Here is a 26076-nt window from a genome sequence, read left to right as displayed (position 1 = left end):
GTAGCTTTCGATCTGCTCCAGGTGGCCAAGCGAATTGGCCCGCAGTGCGAAGCCGCCGAAGATGGAGATCTGTCCAGGGAGAAAAGTCTCACCCTGGACCACATCGTTGTTGATGATCAAAGGAGCCATCGGGCCTAAAAGTGACGACACAGAGGAACTCTCAATGAAAGCACCAATGTCGGTGTCAAAACCGGCGGATCTCGGGTAGGGGGTCCCAAACTGTGCATCTAGGCCGGATGGTAAGAGGAGACAAGGGACATGATGTTTTTACCTAGGTTCGGGCCCTCTCGATGGAGGTAATACCCTACTCCTGCTTGATTAATATTGATGATATGGGTAGTACACGAGTAGATCTACCACGAGATCAAGGAGGCTAAACCCTAGAACCTAGCCTATGGTATGATTGTTGTATGATGAAGTTGTCCTACGGACTAGAACCCTCCAGTTTATATAGACACCGGATAGTGTTAGGGTTACACAGAGTCGGTTACAATGGTAGGAGATCTTGAATACCCGCATCGCCAAGCTTGCCTTCCACGCTAAGGAAAGTCCCATCCGGATACGGGACGGAGTCTTCAATCTTGTATCTTCATAGTCCTGGAGTCCGGCTGAAGGTATAGTCCGGCTACCCAGACACCCCCTAATCCAGGACTCCCTCACTGAGACTAAGTGCTTCTACTGCAAAGGGATTGGTCACTAGAAGCGGAAATACCCCAAGTATTTGGTGGATAAGAAAGGATGGCAAAGTAAACAAAGGTATATTTGATATACATGTTATTGATGTGTACTTTACTAGTGTTCATAGCAACCCCTCAGTATTTGGTACTAGTTCAGTTGCTAAGATTAGTAACTCGAAACGGGAGTTGCAGAATGAATAGAGACTAGTTAAGGGTTAAGTGACGATGAGAGTTGGAAGTGGTTCCAAGATTGATATGATCAGCATCGCACACTCCCTATACTTTCGGGATTAGTGTGGAACCTAAATAAGTGTTATTTGGCGTTGAGCATGAATATGATTTGATCATGTTTATTGTAATACGGTTATTCATTAATGTCAGAGAATAGTTGTTCTTCTGTTTACATGAATAAAACCTTCGATGGTCATACACCCAATGAAACAATTTCGTTGGATCTCGATCATAGTGATACACATATTCATAATATTGAAACCAAAAAGAGCAAAGTTAATAATGATAGTGCAACTTATTTGTGGCACTGCCGTTTAGGTCATATTGGTGTAAAGCGCATGAAGAAACTCCATGTTGATGGGCTTTTGGAATCACTTGATTATGAATCACTTGATGCTTGCGAACCATGCCTTATGGGCAAGATGACTAAAACGTCGTTCTCTGGAACAATGAAGCAAGCAACAGATTTGTTGGAAATCATACATACTGTTGTATGTGGTCCGATGAATATTAAGGCTTGCAGCAGGTATCATTATTTTCTGACCTTCACAGATGATTTGAGCAGATATGGGTATATCTACTTGATGAAACATAAGTCTGAAACATTTGAAAAGTTCAAAGAATTTCAGAGTGAAGTTGAAAATCATCGTGACAAGAAAATAAAGTTTCTACGATCTGATCGCGAAGACAAATATTTGAGTTACGACTTTGGTCTTCAATTAAAACAATGTGGAATAGTTTCACAAAATCATGCCACCTGGAACACCACAGCATAATGGTGCGTCCGAACGTCATAACCGTACTTTATTGGATATAGTACAATCTATGATGTCTCTTACCGATCTACCACTATCGTTTTTGGGGTTATGCATTAAAGACAGCTGCATTCACGTTAAAAAGGGCACCATCTAAGTCCGTTGAGACGACACAATCTGAACTGTGGTTTGGCAAGAAACCAAAGTTGTCATTTCTTAAAGTTAGGGGTTGTGATGCTAGAACCCAGATAAGCTCAAACCCAGATCAGAGAAATATGTCTTCATAGTATACCCAAAGGAGACTGTTGGGTACACCTTCTATCACAGATCCGAAGGCAAGACATTCGTTGCTAAGAATGGATCCTTTCTAGAGAAGGAGTTTCTCTTGAAAGAAGTGAGTGGGAGGAAAGTAGAACTTGATAAGGTAATTGTACCTTCTCCCTTATTGGAAAGTAGTTCATCACAGAAATCTGTTCCTGTGACTACTACACCAATTAGTGAGGAAGCTAATGATGATGATACTTCAGATCGAGTTACTACCGAACCTCGTAGGTAAACCAGAGTGAGATTTGCACTAGAGTGGTACGGTAATCCTGTTCTGTAGGTCATGTTACTTGACCATGACGAACCTACGAACTATGAGGAAGCGATGATGAGCCCAGATTCCGCGAAATGGCTTGAGGCCATGAAATCTGAGATGAGATCCATGTATGAGAACAAAGTATGGACTTTGGTTGACTTGCCTGATGATCGGCAAGCAATTGAGAATAAATGGATCTTCAAGAAGAAGACTGACGCTGACGGTAATGTTACTGTCTACAAAGCTCGACTTGTTGCAAAAGGTTTTCGACAAGTTCAAGGATTGACTACGATGAGACCTTCTCACCCGTAGCAATGCTTAAGTCTGTCCAAATCATGTTAGCAATTGCCGCATTTTATGATTATGAAATTTGGCAAATGGATGTCAAAAATGCATTCCTGAATGGATTTCTGGAAGAAGAGTTGTATATGATGCAACCAGAAGGTTTTGTCGATCCAAAGGGAGCTAACAAAGTGTGCAAGCTCCAGCGATCCATTTATGGACTGGTGCAAGCCTCTCGTAGTTGGAATAAACGCTTTGATAGTGTCTTCAAAGCATTTGGTTTTATACAGACTTTTGGAGAAGCCTGTATTTACAAGAAAGTGAGTGGGAGCTCTGTAGCATTTCTGATATTATATGTGGATGACATATTACTAATTGGAAATGATATAGAATTTCTGGATAGCATAAAGGGATACTTGAATAAGAGTTTTTCAATGAAAGACCTCGGTGAAGGTGCTTACATATTAGGCATTAAGATCTATAGAGATAGATCAAAATGCTTAATTGGACTTTCACAAAGCACATACCTTGACAAAGTTTTGAAGAAGTTCAAAATGGATCAAGCAAAGAAAGGATTCTTGCCTGTGTTACAAGGTGTGAAGTTGAGTAAGACTCAATGTCCGACCACTGCAGAAGATAGAGAGAAAATGAAAGATGTTCCCTATCCTTCAGCCATAGGCTCTATCATGTATGCAATGCTGTGTACCAGACCTGATGTGTGTCTTGCTATAAGTCTAGCAGGAAGGTACCAAAGTAATCCAGGAGTGGATCACTGGACAGCGGTCAAGAACATCCTGAAATACCCTAAAAGGACTAAGGATATGTTTCTCGTATATGGAGGTGACAAAGAGCTCATCATAAACGGTTACGTTGATGCAAGCTTTGACACAGATCCGGGCGATTCTAAATCGCAAACCGGATACGTGTTTACATTAAACGGTGGAGCTGTCAGTTGGTGCAGTTCTAAACAAAGTGTCGTGGCGGGATCTACATGTGAAGCGGAGTACATAGCTGCTTCGGAAGCAGCAAACGAAGGAGTCTGGATGAAGGAGTTCATATCCGATCTAGGTGTCATACCTAGTGCAACCGGTCCAATGAAAATCTTTTGTGACAATACTGGTGCAATTCCCTTGGCAAAGGAATCCAGATTTCACAAGAGAACCAAGCACATCAAGAGACGCTTCAATTCCATCTGGGATCTAGTCCAGGTGGGAGACATAGAGATTTGCAAGATACATACGGATCTGAATGTAGCAGACCTGTTGACTAAGCCTCTTCCATGAGCAAAACATGATCAGCACCAAGGCTCCATGGGTGTTAGAATCATTACTGTGTAATCTAGATTATTGACTCTAGTGCAAGTGGGAGACTGAATGAAATATGCCCTAGAGGCAATAATAAAGTTATTATTTATTTCCTTATATCATGATAAATGTTTATTATTCATGCTAGAGTTGTATTAACCGGAAACATAATACATGTGTGAATACATAGACAAACAGAGTGTCACTAGTATGCCTCTACTTGACTAGCTCGTTAATCAAAGATGGTTATGTTTCCTAACCATGAACAAAGAGTTGTTATTTGATTAACAGGATCACATCATTAGGTGAATGATCTGATTGACATGACCCATTCCATTAGCTTAGCACCCGATCATTTAGTATGCTGATATTGCTTTCTTCATGACTTATACATGTTCCTATGACTATGAGATTATGCAACTCCCGTTTGCCGGAGGAACACTTTGTGTGCTACCAAACGTCACAACGTAACTGGGTGATTATAAAGGTGCTCTACAGGTGTCTCCAAAGGTACATGTTGGGTTGGCGTATTTCGAGATTAGGATTTGTCACTCCGATTGTCGGAGAGGTATCTCTGGGCCCTCTCGGTAATGCACATCACATAAGCCTTGCAAGCATTGCAACTAATGAGTTAGTTGTGAGATGTTGTATTATGGAACGAGTAAAGAGACTTATCGGTAACGAGATTGAACTAGGTATTGAGATACCGACGATCGAATCTCGGGCAAGTAACATACCGATGAAAAAGGGAACAACGTATGTTGTTATGCGGTCTGACCGATAAAGATCTTCGTAGAATATGTAGGAGCCAATATGAGCATCCAGGTTCCGCTATTGGTTATTGACCGGAGATATGTCTCGGTCATGTCTACATTGTTCTCGAACCGTAGGGTCCGCAAGCTTAACGTTACGATGACAGTTTCATTATGAGTTTATGTATTTTGATGTACCAAAGGTTGTTCGGAGTCCCGGATGTGATCATGGACATGACGAGGAGTCTCGAAATGGTCGAGACATAAAGATCGATATATTGGAAGCCTATATTTGGATATAGGAATTGTTCCGGGTGAAATCGGGATTTTACCAGAGTACCGGGGGGTTACCGGAACCCCCCGGGGTTATTGGGCCTACATGGGCCCTAAGGGAGAAGAGGAAAGGAGGCAAGAGGTGCCCGCGCGCCCCTCCCCTCCCTAGTTCGAATAGGACAAGGAGAGGGGGGCGGCACCCCCCCCCCCCTTTCCTTTCCCTCTTCCTCCTCTTTCCCCCTTCTCCTTCTCCAACTAGGAAAGAAGGGAGTCCTACTCCCGGTGGGAGTAGGACTCCCCCTTGGCGCGCCCTCCTTGGCCGGCCGCCCCCTCCCCTTGGCTCCTTTATATACGGGGGCAGGGGGCACCCTAGAACACACAAGTTGATCTTCGTGATCGTTCCTTAGCCGTGTGCGGTGCCCCCTTCCACCATATTCCACCTCGGTCATATTGTAGCGGTGCTTAGGCGAAGCCCTGTGACGGTTGAACATCAAGATCGTCACCATGCCGTCGTGCTGACGGAACTCCTCCCCGATGCTTTGCTGGATCAGAGCCCGGGGAGGGTCATCGAGCTGAACGTGTGCCAAGAACTCGGAGGTGCCGGAGTAACGGTGCTTGGATCGGTTGGATCAGGAAGACGTACGACTGCTTCCTCTATGTTGCGTCAATGCTTCCGCTTCGGTCTACGAGGGTACATAGACAACACTCTCCCCTCTCGTTGCTATGCATCACCATGATCTTGCGTGTGCATAGGATTTTTTTTGAAATTACTACGTTCCTCAACATGAGGAACTGACCGCGCTCCGCTCCACGGTGAATAGGGATGATGTGATACTCGACAAAAGATCCAAGTCCACTTCCTTTAAACCGGCGGACGAAATAGTCAAATTCCAGGTCCATCCAACGGACCCCACGAAAACAGCTTCCATCGGGGCACAGTTAAACCCTGACGTGGACGCCGCACTGCGAGAGTTCCTACGTGAGAACTGGGACATTTTCGCCTGGCACCCTTCACACATGCCAGGAATACCATGCAGGCTGGCCGAGCACAGCTTAAATATCCTAAAAGGATTCAAACCTGTCAAACAGGCTCTTCGGCGTTTCTCCGAACCTAAGAGACAGGCCATCGGAGAGGAACTAGCCAAGCTATTGGAGGCCGGATTCATCAGAGATATAAAACATCCGGACTAGCTAGCAAACCTGGTGATAGTACCAAAGAAGGACAAATCCTGGCGCATGTGCGTTGATTTTAAGGACCTCAACAAGGCTTGCCCAAAGGATCCCTTCCCCCTCCCCCGCATCGATCAAATTATCGACGCTACCGCAGGACACGATTCGTTGTGTTTCCTCGACGCATACTCCGGCTACCATCAAATTAAGATGGCAGAGCCAGACCAAGCCACAACGGCATTCATCACACCATACGGCCCATTCTGCTTCAACACAATGCCCTTCGGACTCAAAAACGCCGGTGCAACATATCAGCGCATGATCCAGACATGTCTGGCAAACCAGATTGGCAAAACAGTGGAGGCATACGTAGATGATGTGGTCGTCAAAACAAGACATGTCGAATCTCTAGTAGACGACTTGAGGCTAACATTCGATAACCTCCGGACATACGACATCAAGCTCAACCCGGAAAAATGCGTTTTCAGCGTACCATCCGGAAAGCTCTTGGGCTTCATTGTATCCGGTAGATGAATTGAAGCAAATCCAGCCAAGATCCGAGCTCTGTCACAATTGGATATCCCAAAGGACCTCAAACAAATACAAAAACTAACCGGATGCGTGGCGGCTCTAAGCCTCTTCATCTCCCGCTTGGGAGAGAAGGCATTACCCCTTTATCGCCTCCTTCGGCGTACCGAACACTTCGAGTGGATAGATGCCGCCATGGCCGGACTCGACAAAATAAAAGCCATATTGGCAACAAACCTAGTCCTGGTCGCGCCAAACATTGGCGAACCAATGCTATTATACATTGCAGCAACTCATCAAGTTGTAAGCGCAGTGCTCGTTGTCGAACGAGAAACAGACGGACACAAATTCCCCCTTCAAAAGCCGGTCTATTATGTGTCCACTGTCCTTACTCCGTGCAAGTCACGGTACCCGCATTATCAAAAGATAGCGTACGCGGTATTTATGGCATCCCGGAAGCTGCGACACTACTTTCAAGAGTGTTCAATAACAGTAGCCTCGGAAGTGCCACTTAACGATATTATAAACAACCGCGACGCGACGGGCTGGTTTGCAAAATGGGCCATTGAGCTCCTCCGGTTCGACATAACTTACAAGCCACGGCGAGCTATTAAGTCGCAGGTTTTGGCCGACTTCGTCGCCGAATGGATGGAAGCCGAACTCCCTAAAGAGTACGGCACATATTCAAACTGGATCATGCACTTCGACGGCTCCAAAATGTTGGCCGGTCTAGGGGCTGGCATCGTTTTGACGTCCCCCACAGGAGACATAGTCTAATACGTACTCCAGATAATGTATCCGGACTCAAACAACGCAGCCGAATATGAGGCCCTTCTACATGGCCTCCGGATGGCAGTATCCATGGGCATTCAACGCCTAGAGGTGCGTGGGGATTCGAACCTCGCTATATCTCAAATAAACAAAGACTTTGATGCCAAGGATCCGAAAAAGGCAGCTTACCGCAACGCCGTCCTAAAAATGTCATCTCGGTTCGAAGGGCTCGAATTTCATCATATAGCCCAGGAAAATAATCAGGCGGCAGATGTCCTGGCACGCATCGACGCAAAACGTGATGTAGTCCCCCCCAACATCTTCTTGGAAAGGCTTTTTAAGCCATCCGTGGTATGGGAAGGGGAACCCGGCAATAACAACCCGGACCCAACCGCACTGCCCGATAACGAACACTCTGACATAATTGGCGGCTCTGCGAAGGAAATAACATCTTCAGCCCACGAAATAATGGTCGTCATCGCCCCGTGGACAGAACCATTCCTAGCCTACCTTACTAGGCAGGAACTCCCCAAGGACCAAAATGAGGCACGCTGCATAGTGCGGCGATCTAAAGCCTATAAAGTCCATGAGGGAGAGCTTTATAAGAAAAGCACCACCGGAGTCCTTCAAAGGTGCGTCTTCGAAGAGGAAGGGCGGAACCTTCTTGCTGAAATTCATGTCAGACTCGGCGGTCATCACGCTGCAGCTCGGTCCCTTGTAAGCAAAGCCTTCCGTACAGGCTTTTATTGGCCGACAGTCCGGGCAGACGTTCAGGACTTAGTCCAACGATGCGTCGGTTGCCAGCTCTTTGCAAACCAAAGCCATATGCCACCCACCGCCCTCCAAACTATCCCCATCACATGGCCCTTCGCGGTGTGGGGGCTTGACATGGTTGGACCCCTTAAAGGAGGAACCCACAAGAAAAAATATTTACTGGTCATGGTGGATAAGTTCACCAAATGGATAGAAGCCAAGCCTGTTAAGACTGCCGAATCCGGACCGGTGATAGACTTTATATCCGGGGTCGTACACCGTTACGGCGTCCCCCACAACATCATCACTGATAACGGCACGAACTTTACGGCCGACGAGGTAAAACTCTGGAGCAAAAACATGGGCATCAAGCTCGATTATGCTTCCGTCTATCACCGACAAACTAACGGCCAGGTCGAGCGAGCAAATTGTCTTATCATGAGCGGCATCAAACCCAGATTAGTGCGGTCCCATAAGGAATCTAATACGCACTGGGTAGAGGAGCTCGACTCCGTACTCTGGGGGCTGCGGACCACGCCGAATCGCACCATCGGATACACACCAATATTCATGGTATACGGCACAGAGGCGGTTTTGCTACATAATTCATGACTCACCTCGTGTGCGCATGTACGAAGAAAGAGAAGCCGAGCTCGATCGGCAGGACAGTCTGGACGCCTTGGTGGAGGAGCGTGATGTGGCAAAAGCCTGTTCCGCATTCTATCAACAGCAGGCTTGAAGATACCAAAGCAGAGAAGTACGAGCCAAAAATTACAATGTTGGCGAATTAGTTCTACGCCTGCCAAACAAGAAAAAGGACAAACTCAAGCCCAAATGGGAAGGTCCCTTCATTATTGACCAAGTCCTGACTGGTGGAGCGTACCGCCTGCGAGATGCATCGGATAACCGACTCGAGCCGAACCCATGGAACGCAGCCCGTCTCCGAAGATTCTATGCCTAGCGCCAGACTCTGTGTTCGTCTCCTTCCTCTGTCCATTTTCTTTTTATACACTATCTGTCTTACATTTCTCTACTTCTCCCCTCCCTTTCTTTTATAGCCTTTAAGGGCTCATCCACGCCTTGTTTGTGCACAACTGACGCGCTATCCGTGCTCATTAGACCTGGGGGCTTCTTTAACAGAAGCTTATTTATACGGGCTTCATGCCCAACACATGTGTCACACTTCCGCATGTACCTTTTATTCACCATTATATGCATCGATATGACTTAATTTTGGCCAAGCTGGGTTGCCTGGCTCCTGTGCTTACCCCTACGTTCCCGATTGTTCGGCTAGGTGGTAAAGGGAGCACCTCTGCGATTGTTACTGTCGGGTCAGCCGGATGTGTACCTCAGACTGGGTGAAGCCGAAATCTAGCGTTCTTAAGGGAATATTCGGTAGGTGAACTAAAGATGATTTTTCACCGCCCTCTAACGCAACCATGTAGCGATGGACGTGCTTGTCCTCCTCCCTGACACGACGACGTACAACCTCCGGCGGGGCCGGCTCCCTCCGCACCGAAACTGGCCCACGCGAACGCCACCAAACGAGATCAGGATCGACGATGGGACCTGGGGCCGGGTTCCTCATCAAGCGGCGTGCCCCTCCAGGCAGCACCTCCCAGTGCCAGCCCGGCGGAGCCCAGTCCCGGACATGGGTCAGCTGGACGTCGTCGCGGATGTGTCGACGGCGAGGATGCGGGCCGGGCATCGTCGACAACAAATACTAGTTATATGCCCGCAAAAAGTAACATTTTTTTAATGATTGGATTTTGATAACTAAAATTTCTAACATTTCTATATAACACTAATTATGCTATCATTGCATATGTCAAAATTCTATATGCTATTTCATACTAATTAAGCATCTAACACTAAAAACAGAAAACACAACTTTTATACATCCATTAAAAAACTGAAAAACAACTTTATATATAAAAAATTCCATACTAATTAAACACTAATTATATCCATCTAACATGCATTCATATATATATACTAGTGAAAAAATAATAATCTAAAAAATCTAAAGTAATTAAACATACAAAATACGTATATACTAATATATACATGCTTTAATTCATACATATGTACGTGTGTGTGTGTGTTCATCATGCTTGTGTGTGTGTGTATGGGCTCGGGGAGGGGCGGTGCCCATGGTGGCCGCCGGGGGCGAGGGAGAGGGGTTAGAGGGGGAGAGCTCACAGCGGGGTGACGGCGACGGCCGGGGGCGGCGACGGGCCCGGGGCGTGACGCGGGGACGGCGCGACGGGGACGGGCCCGGGGCGGTGACGGAGACGAGGGCGCCGACGGGGACGGGGGCGGCGACGGGGACGGGGCGGCGACGGCGACGGCGTCGATCGATTGGGGGCGCGCGGGCGGTGCTTCAATGGGGAAACAGAGGAAGAAACAGAGGGAGAATGAAATTTTCGTAAGTGTTGTATATATAGAAGGCACCTTTAGTACCGGTTGGAGCCACCAACCGGTACTAAAGGCCTGTTTTGGCCAGGCCAAGTGGCGGGAAGCACCCCCCTTTAGTACCGGTTCTTGGCTCCAACCGGTACTAAAGGACCCCCCTTTAGTATCGGTTGGTGCCACGAACCGGTACTAAAGGGGGGTACGCTGTCAGGCGAGGGGCACAAAAGTTTAGTCCCACCTCGCTAGCCGAGGGGCACTCGCACCTGCTTATAAGCCCCGCCGTCGCTGCTGTCTCGAGCTCCTCTCTTAAGCAGGCCTTCTAGGCCTACCTCTTCTGCGATGCCCTATTGGGCCTACTGGGCTAGCGGGCCTGCATCCTGGCCCAACTTGAATTTGGGTTTCTAGTCGTATGCAGGCCGCTGTGGCCCAGTAGGTGGGCTTTTTTTCTTATTTTTTTGCGTTATTTATTTTTGTGAATAACTTAACTTTGAAAATAGATTTTTCAGTGATTCTTTTTTCTTATGTTTAATATTAGTGTGTTTTATCATTATATTCAATTTGGTAATGCTTAGGTTATTTAAAAAATGAAATGCCTTTGTAACGGATGAGTTTTCGTCCAAAACCCTGATACTTCGAAACAGATTGTCCATTTTGTACACGAAGTGCATCCAGTTTTTGCGGTAACCCTCTCTACTTTTTTGCACATGCTATGTGGGTGAAATTATGATACCATGCCAACTTTCATCCTTTTCTGAGTTCATTTGAAATGCTTTTTAATTTCAGGGTCATTTAGCTGAAAAAATCAGTAAATGCATGAAAGAATTTGCTTGCACATAAAATTTCTTCGCGTTTCAAATGCCAAAACACATAACTAGCTACCCTAACTATTACAGAGATTCCCTCCTGGGTGTGAAACACAGAAGAAAGTGATGATAGTTAAGCCGATCACATCCCAGATCTTTGGGTGTGAAACTTTTTCTTCGCGTGTGTCCCTTTGCGTCGTAGCCATGGAAAATCTTCATCATTTAACGGGATGCTCGGGTCAATATTCACTGTGAATGGAGCAATTTCATCAAACTTTTCATAATCTTCTGACTTGTCTGTCTTGTCATCCACTCCCATGATGTTTCTCTTCCCAGAAAGAACTATGTGCCGCTTTGGCTCATCGTACGATGCATTCGCTTCCTTATCTTTTCTTTTTCTTGGCTTGGTAGACATGTCCTTCACATAGAAAACCTGTGCCACATCATTGGCTAGGACGAATGGTTCGTCTGCATACGCAAGATTGTTGAGATCCACTGTTGTCATTCCGTACTGCGGGTCTTCCGTTACCCCGCCTCGTGTCATATTGACCCATTTGCACCGAAACAAAGGGACCTTCAAACCACGTCGATAGTCAAGTTCCCATATGTCCTGTATATAACCATAATATGTTTCCTTTCCCGTCTTGGTTTCTGCATCAAAGCGGACACCACTGTTTTGGTTGGTGCTCTTCTTATCTTGGGCGATCGTGTAAAATGTATTACCATTTATCTCGTACCCTTTGAAAGTCATTATATTCGAAGATGGTAACTGGGACAGCAAGTACAGGTCATCTTCAATAGAGGTGTCATGCATGGTACGTGCTTGCAACCAGCTGGCGAAACTCCTGGTTTGTTCACGTGTAATCCAGTCATCAGACCGCTCCGGGTGTTTGGAGCGTAGCAAATTCTTGTGTTCATCCATATACGGAGCCACCAAGGCGGAATTCTGTAGAACTGTGTAGTGTGCTTCAGTGAGAGAATGTCCGTCCATACATATTATTTGTTCCCCTCCTAGCGTGCCTTTTCCATCCAGTCTGCCCTTATGCCGCGATTCAGGAACACCAATCGGCTTAAGGTCAGGAATAAAGTCAATACAAAACTCAATGACCTCCTCATTTTGACGGCCCTTGGAGATGCTTCCTTCTGGCCTAGCACGGTTATGAACATATTTCTTTAAGACTCCCATGAACCTCTCAAAGGGGAACATATTGTGTAGAAATACAGGACCCAAAACGTTAATCTCTTCGCATAGGTGAACTAGGACGTGCGTCATGATGTTGAAGAAGGATGGTGGGAACACCAACTCGAAACTGACAAGACATTGCACCAAATCATTCTGTAACCTTGGTATGATTTCTGGATCGATTACCTTCTGAGAGATTGCATTGAGAAATGCACATAGCTTCACAATGGCTAATCGAACGTTTTCCGGTAGAAGCCCCCTCAATGCAACCGGAAGCAGTTGCGTCATAATCACGTGGCAGTCATGAGACTTTAGGTTCTGGAACTTTTTCTCTGCCATGTTTATTATTCCCTTTATATTCGACGAGAAGCCAGACGGTACCTTAATACTGAGCAGGCATTCAAAGAAGATTTCCTTCTCTTCTTTGGTAAGAGCGTAGCTTGCATGACCCTGATGTATGCCGTCTTTTCCGTGCATACGTTGCTGGTCCTCCCGTGCCTCAGGTGTATCTTTTGTCTTCCCATACACGCCCAAGAAGCCAAGCAGGGTCACACAAAGATTCTTCGTCACGTGCATCACGTCGATTGCGGAGCGGACCTCGAGGTCTTTCCAATAGGGCAGGTCCCAAAATATAGATTTCTTCTTCCACATGGGTGCGCGTCCGTCAGCGTCATTCGGAACAGGTTGTCCACCAGGACCCTTTCCAAAGACCACCTTCAAATCCTTGACCATATCATGTACATCAGCACCAGTACGGTGGCGAGGCTTCGTCCGGTGATCCGCCTCACCTTTGAAATGCTTGCCTTTCTTTCTTACGGGATGCCTGCTCGGAAGAAATCGACGATGTCCCAGGTACACATTCTTATTAGCCAAATATATACTGTCGGTATCGTCCAAACAGTGCGTGCATGCGCGGTATCCCTTGTTTGTCTGTCCTGAAAGGTTACTGAGAGCAGGCCAATCATTGATGGTCACGAACAGCAACGCCTTTAGGTCAAATTCTTCCCCCATGTGCTCATCCCACGCACGTACACCTGTTCCATTCCACAGTTGTAAGAGTTCTTCAACTAATGGCCTTAGGTACACATCAATGTCGTTGCCGGGTTGCTTAGGGCCTTGGATGAGCACTGGCATCATAATGAACTTCCGCTTCATGCACAACCAAGGAGGAAGGTTATACAAACATAGAGTCACAGGCCAGGTGCTATGGTTGCTGCTCTGCTCCCCAAAAGGATTAATGCCATCTGCGCTTAGACCAAACCATACGCTCCTTGCGTCATCTGCAAACTCCTTCCCGTACTTTCTTTCGATTTTTCTCCACTGCGACCCGTCAGCGGGTACTCTCAACTTTCCGTCTTTCTTACGGTCTTCTCTGTGCCATCGCATCGCCTTGGCATGCTCTTTGTTTTGGAACAAACGTTTCAACCGTGGTATTATAGGAGCATACCACATCACCTTGGCAGGAATCTTCTTCCTGGGGCGCCGGCCCTCGACATCACCAGGGTCATCGCGGCTGATCTTATAGCGCAATGCACCACATACCGGGCAAGCGTTCAAATCCTCGTACTCACCGCGGTAGAGGATGCAATCATTAGGGCATGCATGTATCTTCTGCACCTCTAACCCTAGAGGGCAGACAGCCTTCTTTGCTTCGTACGTACTCTCGGGCAATTCGTTGTCCTTTGGAAGCATATCCTTTATCATTACCAGCAACTTTCCAAATCCCTTGTCAGATACACCATTCTCTGCCTTCCATTGCAGCAATTCCAGTGTGGTGCCCAGCTTTTTCTTGTCACCTACGCAATTCGGGTACAACAATTTTTTGTGATCCTCTAACATGCGCTGCAACTTCTTCTTCTCCAAATCACTTGCGCAGTTTCTCTTTGCATCGGCAATGGCCCGACCTAGATCATCAACGGGCTCATCTGATGCCTCTTCTTCAGCTTCTTCCCGCATTGCCGGCTCAGCTTCTTCCCGCATTACCGGCTCAGCTTCTTCCCCCATTGTTGTATCATCGTATTCAGGGAACCCATGGCCAGGATAGCTGTCGTCGTCCTCTTCTTCTTCATTGTCTTCCATCATAACCCCTCTTTCTCCGTGCTTGGTCCAAACATTATAATGGGGCATGAAACCGGACTTAAACAGGTGGACGTGAATGGTTCTTGACGTAGAGTAATTGTGACCATTCTTACAGCGAGCACATGGACAAGGCATAAAACCATCCGCCCGCTTGTTTGCCTCAGCCGCAAGCAGAAAAGTATGCACGCCCTCAACGAACTGGGGAGAGCATCGGTCATCGTACATCCATTGCCGGCTCATCTTCATTACACAACACCGAATAGACCAAATTAATACAAGTTCATACATAAAGTTCATACAACACTTAAATGCAACAAACAAATAACTCTCTAGCTAAAGCATTTAAATGCAACAACAAATACGATCAAGATCGCAACTAAGGTAACAATGGATCCAACAGCATAATGATACCAAGCCTCACTATCGATGGCATATTTTCTAATCTTTCTAATCTTCAAGCGCATTTTCTCCATCTTGATCTTGTGATCATCGACGACATCGGCAACATGCAACTCCAATTCCATCTTCTCCCCCTCAATTCTTTTCAATTTTTCTTTCAAGTACTCGTTTTCTCTTTCAACTAAATTTAACCTCTCGGCAATAGGGTCGGTTGGAATTTCCGGTTCACATACCTCCTAGAAAAAATTTCTATGTCAACTTGATGGGCATAATTTGTCATAAACACGAAATGCAACTAGTTTTAAAAGAGAATATACATACCACATCCGAATCATAACAAGGACTAGGGCCGACGGGGACGGATATCAAAACCATGGCACTATATGTATAACAAACAACGTACGGGTAAGATAATTATACGAGTAACTATATATCCAAATCACACAAACATCAATTTTTATATAAAATTTCATGAACAAGAGGCTCACCACAAGGTGGTGCCGGCGACGGGACGGTGCGGGCGATCGACGGTGGCTACGATGGAGATTTAGAAGGCACTAAGTAAACCACACCTACATATGCAAACTAAGTGTTATTTTTGACCTCAAATTGCATATAAATCAAATACTAGCACATATATATATATATATCCTCCCAAATTACTAAACTCACAAATTAATCACTATATAAAGCATTGCAAGAGCTAATCTAGCAATGAGAGATGAAAGGACAAAGTTGCTAACCTTTGTGATCATTTGAATGGATGGGGCCTTCAAATCTTGACAAATTTTGGGCAAAATGTGTGATGAGCTCGAGAGGAAGAGGGGAAGAACAGAGAGGAGAGGGGAAAGGGGAAGAACAGAGCGAGCTCGGGTGGACGAAGGGTTTATGTAGGACGACCTTTAGTACCGGTTTGTGCCAAGAACCGGTACTAAAGGGGCTGGAGGGGCCCCATTCTGACGACATCCTGCCACCACTCTCATTAGTACCGGTTTGTGGCACGAACCGGTGCTAAAGGTTCGCCACGAACCGGTACTAATGAAAGCGGCCCGGCTAGCCGTTGGAACCGCCACTAATGTATACATTAGTGCCGGCTCAAATACAAACCAGCACTAATGTGCTTCACGTTTGACCCTTTTTCTACTAGTGCTCTAATCCTCTAAGTGATCACGTGATCCAAATCAACTAAACCATAACCGATCATCACGTGAAATGGAGTAGTTTTCAATGGTGAACATCACTATGTTGATCATATCTACTATATGATTCACGCTCGACCTTTCGGTCTCAGTGTTCCGAGGCCATATCTGCATATGCTAGGCTCGTCAAGTTTAACCTGAGTATTCTGCGTGTGTAAAACTGGCTTGCACCCGTTGTAGATGGACGTAGAGCTTATCACACCCGATCATCACGTGGTGTCTGGGCACGATGAACTTTGGCAACGGTGCATACTCATGGAGAACACTTTTATCTTGAAATTTAGTGAGAGATCATCTTATAATGTTACCGTCAATCAAAGCAAGATAAGATGCATAAAAGATAAACATCACATGCAATCAATATAAGTGATATGATATGGTCATCATCATCTTGTGCTTGCGATCTCCATCTCCGAAGCACCGTCATGATCACTATCGTCACCGGCGCGACACCTTGATCTCCATCGTAGCATCATTGTCGTCTCGCCAACCTTATGCTTCTACGACTATCGCTACCTCTTAGTGATAAAGTAAAGCATTACAGGGCGATTGCATTGCATACAATAAAGCGACAACCATATGGCTCCTGCCAGTTGCCGATAACTCGGTTACAAAACATGATCATCTCATACAATAAAATTTAGCATCATGCCTTGACCATATCACATCACAACATGCCATGCAAAAACAAGTTAGACGTCCTCTACTTTGTTTGTTGCAAGTTTTACGTGGCTGCTACGGGCTTAGCAAGAACCAATCTTACCTACGCATCAAAACCACAACTATAGTTTGTCAAGTTGGTGATGTTTTAACCTTCGCAAGGACCGGGCGTAGCCACACTCGGTTCAACTAAAGTTGGAGAAACTGACACCCGCCAGCCACTTGTGTGCAAAGCACATCGGTAGAACTTGTCTCGCGTAAGCGTACGCGTAATGTTGGTCCGGGCCGCTTCATCCAACAATACCGCCGAACCAAAGTATGACATGCTGGTAAGAAGTATGACTTATATCGCCCACAACTCACTTGTGTTCTACTCGTGCATATAACATCAACACATAAAACCTAGGCTCGGATACCACTGTTGGGTAACGTAGTAATTTCAAAATTTTCCTACGCACACGCAAGATCATGGTGATGCATAGCAACGAGAGGGGAGAGTGTTGTCCACGTACCCTCGTAGACCGAAAGCGGAAGCGTTATGACAACGCGGTTTTTGTAGTCGTACGTCTTCATGGCCCGACCGATCAAGCACCGAAACTACGGCACCTCCGAGTTCTAGCACACGTTCAGCTCGATGACGATCCCTGGACTCCGATCCAGCAAAGTGTCGGGGAAGAGTTCCATCAGCACGACGGCGTGGTGACGATCTTGATGTTCTACCGTCGTAGGGCTTCACCTAAGCACCGCTACAATATTATCGAGGATTATGGTGGAGGGGGGCACCGCACACGGCTAGGAGAACGATCACGAATATCAACTTGTGTGACTATGGGGTGCCCCCTACCCCTGTATATAAAGGAGTGGAGGAGGGGAGGGCCGTCCTAGGGCGTGCCCTAGGGGAGTCCTACTCCCACCGGGAGTAGGATTCCCCCTTTCCTAGTACAACTAGGTGTCCTTCCAAGTGGTAGGAGTAGGAGACAAGGAAGGGGAAGAGGGAAGAGAAGGAAGGAGGGGGCGCCGCCCCTCCCCCTAGTCCAATTCGGACTAGTCAATGGGGGCGTGCGGCCTGCCTCTTCCTCTCCCCTAAAGCCTAATAAGGCTCATATACTTCTTCCCCCGTATTCCCGTAACTCCCCGGTACTCCGAAAAATACCCGAATCACTTGGAACCTTTCCGATGTCCGAATATAGTCGTCCAATATATCGATCTTTACGTCTCGACCATTTCGAGAATCCTCGTCATGTCCCCGATCTCATCCGGGACTCCGAACTCCTTCGGTACATCAAAACTCATAAACTCATAATATAACTGTCATCGAAACCTTAAGCGTGCGGACCCTACGGGTTCGATAACAATGTAGACATGACCGAGACACGTCTCCGGTCAATAACCAATAGCGGAACCTGGATGCTCATATTGGTTCCCATATATTCTACGAAGATCTTTATCTGTCAGACCGCATAACAACATACGTTGTTCCTTTGTCATCGGTATGTTACTTGCCCGAGATTCGATCGTCGGTATCTCAATACCTAGTTCAATCTCGTTACCGGCAAGTCTCTTTACTCGTTCCGTAATACATCATCCCGCAACTAACTCATTAGTTGCAATGCTTGCAAGGCTTATAGTGATGTGCATTACCGAGAGGGCCCAGAGATATCTCTCCGACAATCGGAGTGACAAATCCTAATCTCGAAATACGCCAACCCAACATGTACCTTCGGAGACACCTGTAGAGCACCTTTATAATCACCCAGTTACGTTGTGACGTTTGGTAGCACACAAAGTGTTCCTCCGATAAACGGGAGTTGCATAATCCCATAGTCATGGGAACATGTATAAATCATGAAGAAAGCAATAGCAACATACTAAACGATCAAGTGCTAAGCTAACGGAATGGGTCAAGTCAATCACGCCATTCTCCTAATGATGTGATCCCGTTAATCAAATGACAACTCATGTCTATGGTTAGGAAACATAACCATCTTTGATTAATGAGCTAGTCATGTAGATGCATACTAGTGACACTCTGTTTGTCTATGTATTCAGACATGTATTATGTTTCCGGTTAATATAATTCTAGCATGAATAATAAACATTTATCATGATATAAGGAAATAAATAATAACTTTATTATTGCCTCTAGGACATATTTCTTTCACCTGTGTGGGGGAGTGTCAGAATACAGGGATTATTGGAAGCAACATCATCAGTCACTGCCAGTCCCGGGAGAACGACAGCATATCTGCTGGAAGTTCTTGGTACACACAGGAGGCCCTTGGCATGCATTGGAAGCAACTAAACTGTATGACAGACTGCCGCTACTACTGCATGATGCAAAGAGAAGAGGAACGGCGGCTAGGTGGCCTGAGCCCTGGTCAATATCACGGAAAATGTCCCTTCAAACGTGTTTCTGTCTTGTAATATCTGGCTTGTATGTTGATGAGTAGTGATACTTACTATAATTTCACCATGATGACTACTACTACTAACTTGTTTGCTGTGTATTTATCAGGAGCCCCTCTCGGCTGCACTGTCTGCTCTCAACCTATTGATGCACTTCACTGACTGGCTTTCGTTCTTCCTGCTAGTGAAATACAGATTACCTCTTAGACCCCAGAAGAAGAGGATGTACTATGAATACACTGGCCTATGGCATATCTATGCAATATTATCAATGAATGCATGGATCTGGAGCTCTTTATTCCATACCAGGTGCGCATTTGCTCAATCAGAGCTTGGGCATGCTGCTGTCATAATAATATATTGGGTTTGATATCTTGCTCAACATCATTCATTCATTCTTCTATGACCTTGACCACGGTAAAGTTCCTTTTTGCTTCTCCTTCTACAGTATTTGATCTTTTGCATACTATATCTATCTACCCTGCATATAGTATGACAATAAATATTTGAACAATCTTGTACTCCCTTCGTTCCAAAATACTTGACTTCCACTTGTCCAAAAATGGATGTACTTATATACTAAAACAAGTCTAGATACATCTAGATTTTAACAAATGGAAGGCATGTATTATGGAACGGAGGGAGTAGCTGTTAGTTTTACCATGTTTGAGCCCGTGTCATAAATAAAGGCCAGCTACGACGGAAACGAACTAAAAAATTGTGTCTTCAGTGTTTTGTTTACCTTCGACACACAGTTACCTTTGGTGGCAAACATATTAATTCTTGTGTTTATATGCCTGCCTGCCTTTTCTTCAGGATGGAACTTGAAAGTTTGTGTGGCGGTGGGTGTGATTCAAATTGTGGCTGGTGTGACCCGTCATACGTCATGATTAAAGCTTTGGGTGATTGTGTTTGGAGGAGCTCTAGCTATGCTTCTTGAAGCTTATGAGTTACTCCCTCTTCTGTAAACTAATATAAGAGCGTTTTGATTACTACTTTAGTATTTTAAACGCTCTTATATTAGTTTACAGAGGGAATACAATATAAGTAATGCTTATATGAAGCTAGCATTGCAGAATGAGCCGTCAAAGACGAGATATCACAGAAAGCGTTGAATGAAGAGGCAACATTTTTTTTCCAACTAAAAAAATGAGAGTCAGGGTTATTAGTTTATATAGAGATAGAGAAAACATACATGGGCCGAAGCACGTGGCCATCACCTAGACCACGCCAGCCCTTCCTTGTTCACGCATTCCCCACTTGCACTCTTCTTCTTCTTCTCGCTCCGCCGCACCACGCCGGCCGACGATGGCAGGAAAGCGGTGCTCTTTCTCCTCCCCATCCCTCACCGCAGCAAGACCCATCCCTCACCGCGGCAGGCAAGCGGCTGGTTACTATTATCCATCCATTCCATCCTCCTACGCTACTACCCTAGCTAGCTAGCAATGGCAGATCAGTGCAAGGTCTGTGCCGTCAATGTACGTAGCTGACAAATTACTTTACTTGCTCAAGGTAGATGGATGGATGCTCAAGCTCAATAGGGAGGGAGGGAAGGAGCTACTGAAGAATGGCAGATGAGTACACAGCTTGTTCCCCTTTGCCTAATCTCCACCTCTCTTTTTTTGACAATCTTACTTCGCCTGATCTCGTATATAGAGATTGCACTCCTCTAGTTCTGCTTCCCCCTTTTGTGTGTGTGTGGGAGTTCTTCCCTAAATTAAAGTTGTGTCACTGAATTGGGCATTATATTATATTGTGCTTGCTGTTTCTTTTGGACTGCTTGTGAGAGCTCCTCATTGTAGAAGACGAACAAGTGCATATGCTATATAATTCCTGCATCTTTAGTGTGACTTATCTTAGTCGATGGCTGAAATAATCCTGCTTGGTTAATCAAGTATGGACTCGCATTTGGTTGGTTGTGATTCCAAGCATGGAGTTCTAGACATTACTACTACTACTACTACTACTACTACTACTTGTTACTGCAAGCATGTTGTCCTGTCATACTGAATTCCCACCTGAATATGGTGTTAGCATGATGGAGCGGTGGTATGTTGTGTTGAACTGGAGAAACCATGCATATATAGCTAGTGCAGCCCATTCAGAAGTGAGTTACACTTTTTTTTTTCTGCTGAGATACATGAATGTGGAAAGATGGGTTTTTGCTTGCTTAAGTTTTTGCTCTACTCATGTCTGTAGGTTGAGTTTTACTTTGCCTGACCTCACCTCATATAGAGAGATTTCACTCCTCTAGCTTTGCTTCCCTGTTTTTTATTGTTGGAGTTGTTCCCTATAATAATAATTAATAGTTTTGTCCCGGAATCAGGCATTGTTGATGCTGTTTCTTTCAGGCACCTCATATTCAGATCGAAATGCACTATGTCAGGACAAGATGAAACGTGCACATTGACTGGGTGACGCTATGTTTTCTTTTTGTCGTGATTTATGAATGTCGAAAGAGGGGTTTCTGCTTGCTTAAGCTATATATATAATTCCTGTTTGTTCTAAACCTAGTCACACTTTTCGACCGACCTGGTCTGACAAGTACTACCACTCTACAAAAACTGACCGAAAACAACCACTTTTTCACCTCCCTTTTTTTATTTTGCAAAAAAAAAAGCATCATGCATGTCAGAAAAGGAAAGTGCCCATTTTGTAGGCGTTTTAAAACCCGTCTCTTTCGTTTATGACAGGTGTGCATGCATGGCTTCTTAATTAAAAGAAATTGTTTTCTCTTTAATTTATTGTTTGTTTGTTTGCAATCATATCGCATCACTCGCAGAACAAGAAGGCTAAAACTGAATGAAGAACAAATCTTTCTACTTATGTTGAGAGCCAAGCTGATTACACGATCCACATTAATTGGCAAAAGAAAGGAAGACAAAAATTGATTGATCTCAGCGAACAATTAATTAGGGAGGCATAATTAAATAAAGAAAAAGAAAAAGAAAAGCGTGACACATATAGATCAGCACGTACGCATTATTAGTTTATTACAACTGATCGATCGAGGGAAAGAGACCATGGCGACGGACGGATGGATCATTCATCTCTGTCCGGCGTCCGGGCATGCAGGGCGGGCGATCATCGATCAGTCGGAGGTGCTGCTGCTGCTGCTGGGCTCCGGTGCATCTGCAGCGGAGGGCTCGGAGGCTGGGGAGTCGGCGGCGGGCGCGTCGGCGGGCGCGCTGGCGGAGGGCGCCGGCGCTTCGGCCTTCTTCTCGGCCTTCTTCTTGCCCTTGGCGTCGGCGAATGGCGCCACGGCGACGGCGACCAGGAGGAGGGCGACGATGAAGACAGCGGCGCGGGCCATTGTTGTTGTTGGCTTGGCTTTGGCTTTGGCTTGGTTGGAATTGGATCGGTGGGTGCTTGCGCGAGCTTGGCGATGGATGCTTGTTTGCTTTGGGAGGTGGCGGTGGTGGTGTGGCTAGGAAGGGCCTCGCCGTGGTGTTTATATGCAGGGGACGCCGGCTATTGTTAGGCGGAGGACGTCCCGTGGCGCGCGGTGGGTTAAGCTCAAGCCGGAGGTGGCGGGCGGGCGACGGTCACTTGGCATGCATGCTCACTGGGTGGGTGGCGCCGAGCGTGTGGCGGCCCAACAGATTTGACCAATATTTTTACTTTTTTTTCAGAAAAAGGAAAGTATTATATACTCCATATACTTTGCATTTATGTAACCATGCAACAATGCTACTTACATTGGCAAGCCATGCATGCCACTCATTTGAGCTATTTTTTTCTTTTATTTTCATATATTGCCAAATACTACGGTATATGTGTCAGATCGGGTGCTTGTTGGAGCATACCTACCTAGTTTATGCTTCACATTTTTGTTACAAAATGGCATTCTGCTAACTATAAAGCAAATCAACAACATTCTTACATCTGTTTTTGCATTAGTTTTAGTTAATATATATTCTACCATCCATTAATACAATTATTGTTTTAACAAGATTTCGCAAGGCCCGGCTCTCCCTCGTTCCTCTCGCATGCACCCGATCTAGTTCACCGATTGCCCAACGCTCGTCTCCCTCCCGCCGTTCTTGGTCTTTGACGGCTGCCTTGCCGACTGCTACCTGCTCACCACCCTCCATGACTCCCTCCTCGGCTGCAGGATGCTGCTGCTCACGTCCATCATGTCCATGATCGTCACGGGCATGCTTGTATCAGCATAATTTTGTTAGGATTAACATAATCACTTGGATATGATCTTAATCTCGCCATTTGAACACCTTCTTATGCGGAATATTGATGACTAACCGTGATTGTCAAAGAACACCAGGGACTCCATGCAGCTACCGTGAGCCTCCAGGGGCGTGGAGCTTGCCGGGGAAGAAGCAGCTGTAGGGAGACGGACATGAAGGATGCAAGATGCCGCCGACACTACCCTCATGGTGGTGGACGGTGGTAGACGGTATTCGGATGCCTTCAACGCCTCCTTATGATCGGTAGTTAGGATTAGGGATGTAAGCCCATGTGTTGTTATCTCTTTCTAATAACCCAATCCCCTTCATATTTTGTGATGCCTCGGACTTAATCGTGCACTAGTCATACACGTAAATGCGCACGATCAAGATCAGAGACTCACGGTGTCGTGGAATTGTCACGGTAGATGTCCTCTTGCAAGGACTTAGTCGTGGAGCCATCGCAACTAGGAAGCTTAAAGGGGTTAATCGGGATAAAGGACACGAGAGGTTTATACTAGTTCAGCCCCTTACGGTGAAGGAAGGCTTACGTCTAGTTGGGTTGGTATTGCTTGAGGTTTCCATGACCAGGGAGCGAGATACGCTATGCCTGGCTCTCGATGAGTTGTTTTTCTGCCTAAGCCACCAGCGGGTCGCCCCCTTATATACACGGGTTGGTGCCCTGCGACTTGCAGAGTCCCGGCCGGCTCATAGACAGTGTCCGGCTCGGTGACTAGTTATTTCTACCTTACAATACAAGTCATGCCATCATGGCGGTTTATCTCTATGGGTTTTAAGCCGCCTGTGGGCCTTTAGGCCTTTTAGTGAACCACTATCTTCATGCCTTGGTCTTGGGCTTCTAATAAGCCTGTATCTGCGTAACCCGGCCCCTCCTGGATGGCTTACACAAATAGTCATATCCCCAACATTAGGCCCCAAATTGATATGAATCGGTTCATGTCAATCTCTGAAAACCTTATGGACTGGCCTTTAGTCTTCTGTCTTGTGTGAAAATTTTAACCCGCCGTGATGTCATCATCTGGATCCGGGTTTAATCATCGTGACGTCATCTTTGATAAAACCTTATATTTTAATCCATCATATCTTCAATGGATCTCTGCCTTTACTGACCTTCCCAAAAATCGAGGCATCGGGGCCGCTGGATAATGATGTCTTGGTCTCCTCGTTTCTCGCGCCGTCTTAGTCGGCCCCTCCTTATAAACAAACACGACCTAGGTCTTTTTCATTTCCTCCAGTCGTCTTCTTCCTCGCACTCCCTTCTCTGCCGCTCGAGCTCCGCCGCCGCCACCGTCGGAACCCTCGTCTTCATCGACTCATGCCGCTGCATCAGCCTGATTCGGACCAGAAAGCGACGGCGACCCTCCGCAGCTCTTCCGCATCCGTGAGTTCTTCTGTTCCCCTTTCTCAGATCTGCATTGGAACCATCTTTGAGTTCGTCGGCGTTCATTGCCGCCCGACGCAAGCTTTCATTAGTTCTCACCTCCAATGCCTCGTTTAGATTATGAAAACAACATAGAACTGCTGCGGAACATGTTTCACGCTTATTCTACACGAAAACAGATCTTATTTCCTTGATTTAGAAGCCCTCCTTGAGTATATGAACTTCCCTGTACTGCTTTAGGTCTAGAAATTTTTCTTTTCAGAGCATTGTTTGATCCAAAATAATATTTGTACTTTGTGAAATCTGTTTGCTCCACACTTAGCCAAAAACTTCGATTGTTGACTCTGTTTCAGCCATAGCAATTCGTATACCCGGTTTAAGATAACGCCGGCTATCAGCACCGCTTGCTTCTGGCGACTTAAGACAATCTTAATCATCTTTAATACCTGCCGCGGTTAAACATTATCACGTAGTTACCTATATGTCATTAGGCCCCTCCTTAAGCCGCCATCTTAAATAACTCAATAATGCTTATTCTCCGGGTTATAATAAACCGGAAATTTTTCTTTATCTTGTTTGTAGGCTTCAGTTTACATAATGGCACCCAAAGTTGTCAAACCCCCGGTGACCTGCAACTGGGTCCCATCCATAGTCACAGAGAGCAAATTGTCCGAATTTGTGAAGTCTGGCTATCTGCCCAATAAGGAGGTCATGTCTTATCGTGCTCCTGACCCGTCCGAGGAGAAACCTCATTCCAAAGAAGGGGAAGTAGTAGTCTTTACAGATCATATGAGCCGGGGTTTCGCTCCACCCGGTTCAAAATTCTTCAGAGATGTGCTGCACTTCTTTGACTTAAGACCTCAAGACATCGGGCCCAATTCCGTGTCAAACATCTGCAACTTCCAAGTTTTCTGTGAGGTTTACCTTGGAGAAGAACCCAACCTACTTTTGTTCATGGAATTATTCTATCTGAACCGGCAGAATGAGCGTGCCAACGGGCCCAGTTTGGAACTTGGTGGCATATCGATTCAAAGGCGGAGAGACTGCCTGTTCCCTTATGCTGAATTGCCGAGTCATCCAAAGGACTGGAACCAAACATGGTTCTACTGCCATGATTCCTCTCCGGTTGGTGAAAACCCGCTACCTGGCTTCCGTGCATTATGCCTTGAATCTACTCACCCGCTGCTGGATAAATTGTCTGCCATTGAACGTCTGCCACTCACCCCCAAGATCAAGAAGATTAAAGCTCTCTTGGGGAACGGCTTGGATG

General features: G+C 46.0%; 1 pseudogene; it reads left to right on the top strand.

Annotated features, from left to right (window-relative positions):
- Positions 1–20188, top strand: part of LOC123101893 (post-GPI attachment to proteins factor 3-like) — a 76539-nt pseudogene extending 56351 nt beyond the window's left edge.
- The last annotated feature ends 5888 nt before the right edge of the window (positions 20189–26076 follow it).

Source organism: Triticum aestivum, chromosome 5A (genome assembly GCF_018294505.1).
Source record: "Triticum aestivum cultivar Chinese Spring chromosome 5A, IWGSC CS RefSeq v2.1, whole genome shotgun sequence".
In the NCBI taxonomy this organism is placed as follows: domain Eukaryota; kingdom Viridiplantae; phylum Streptophyta; class Magnoliopsida; order Poales; family Poaceae; genus Triticum; species Triticum aestivum.
This window is presented reverse-complemented; position numbering and strand designations above follow the sequence as displayed.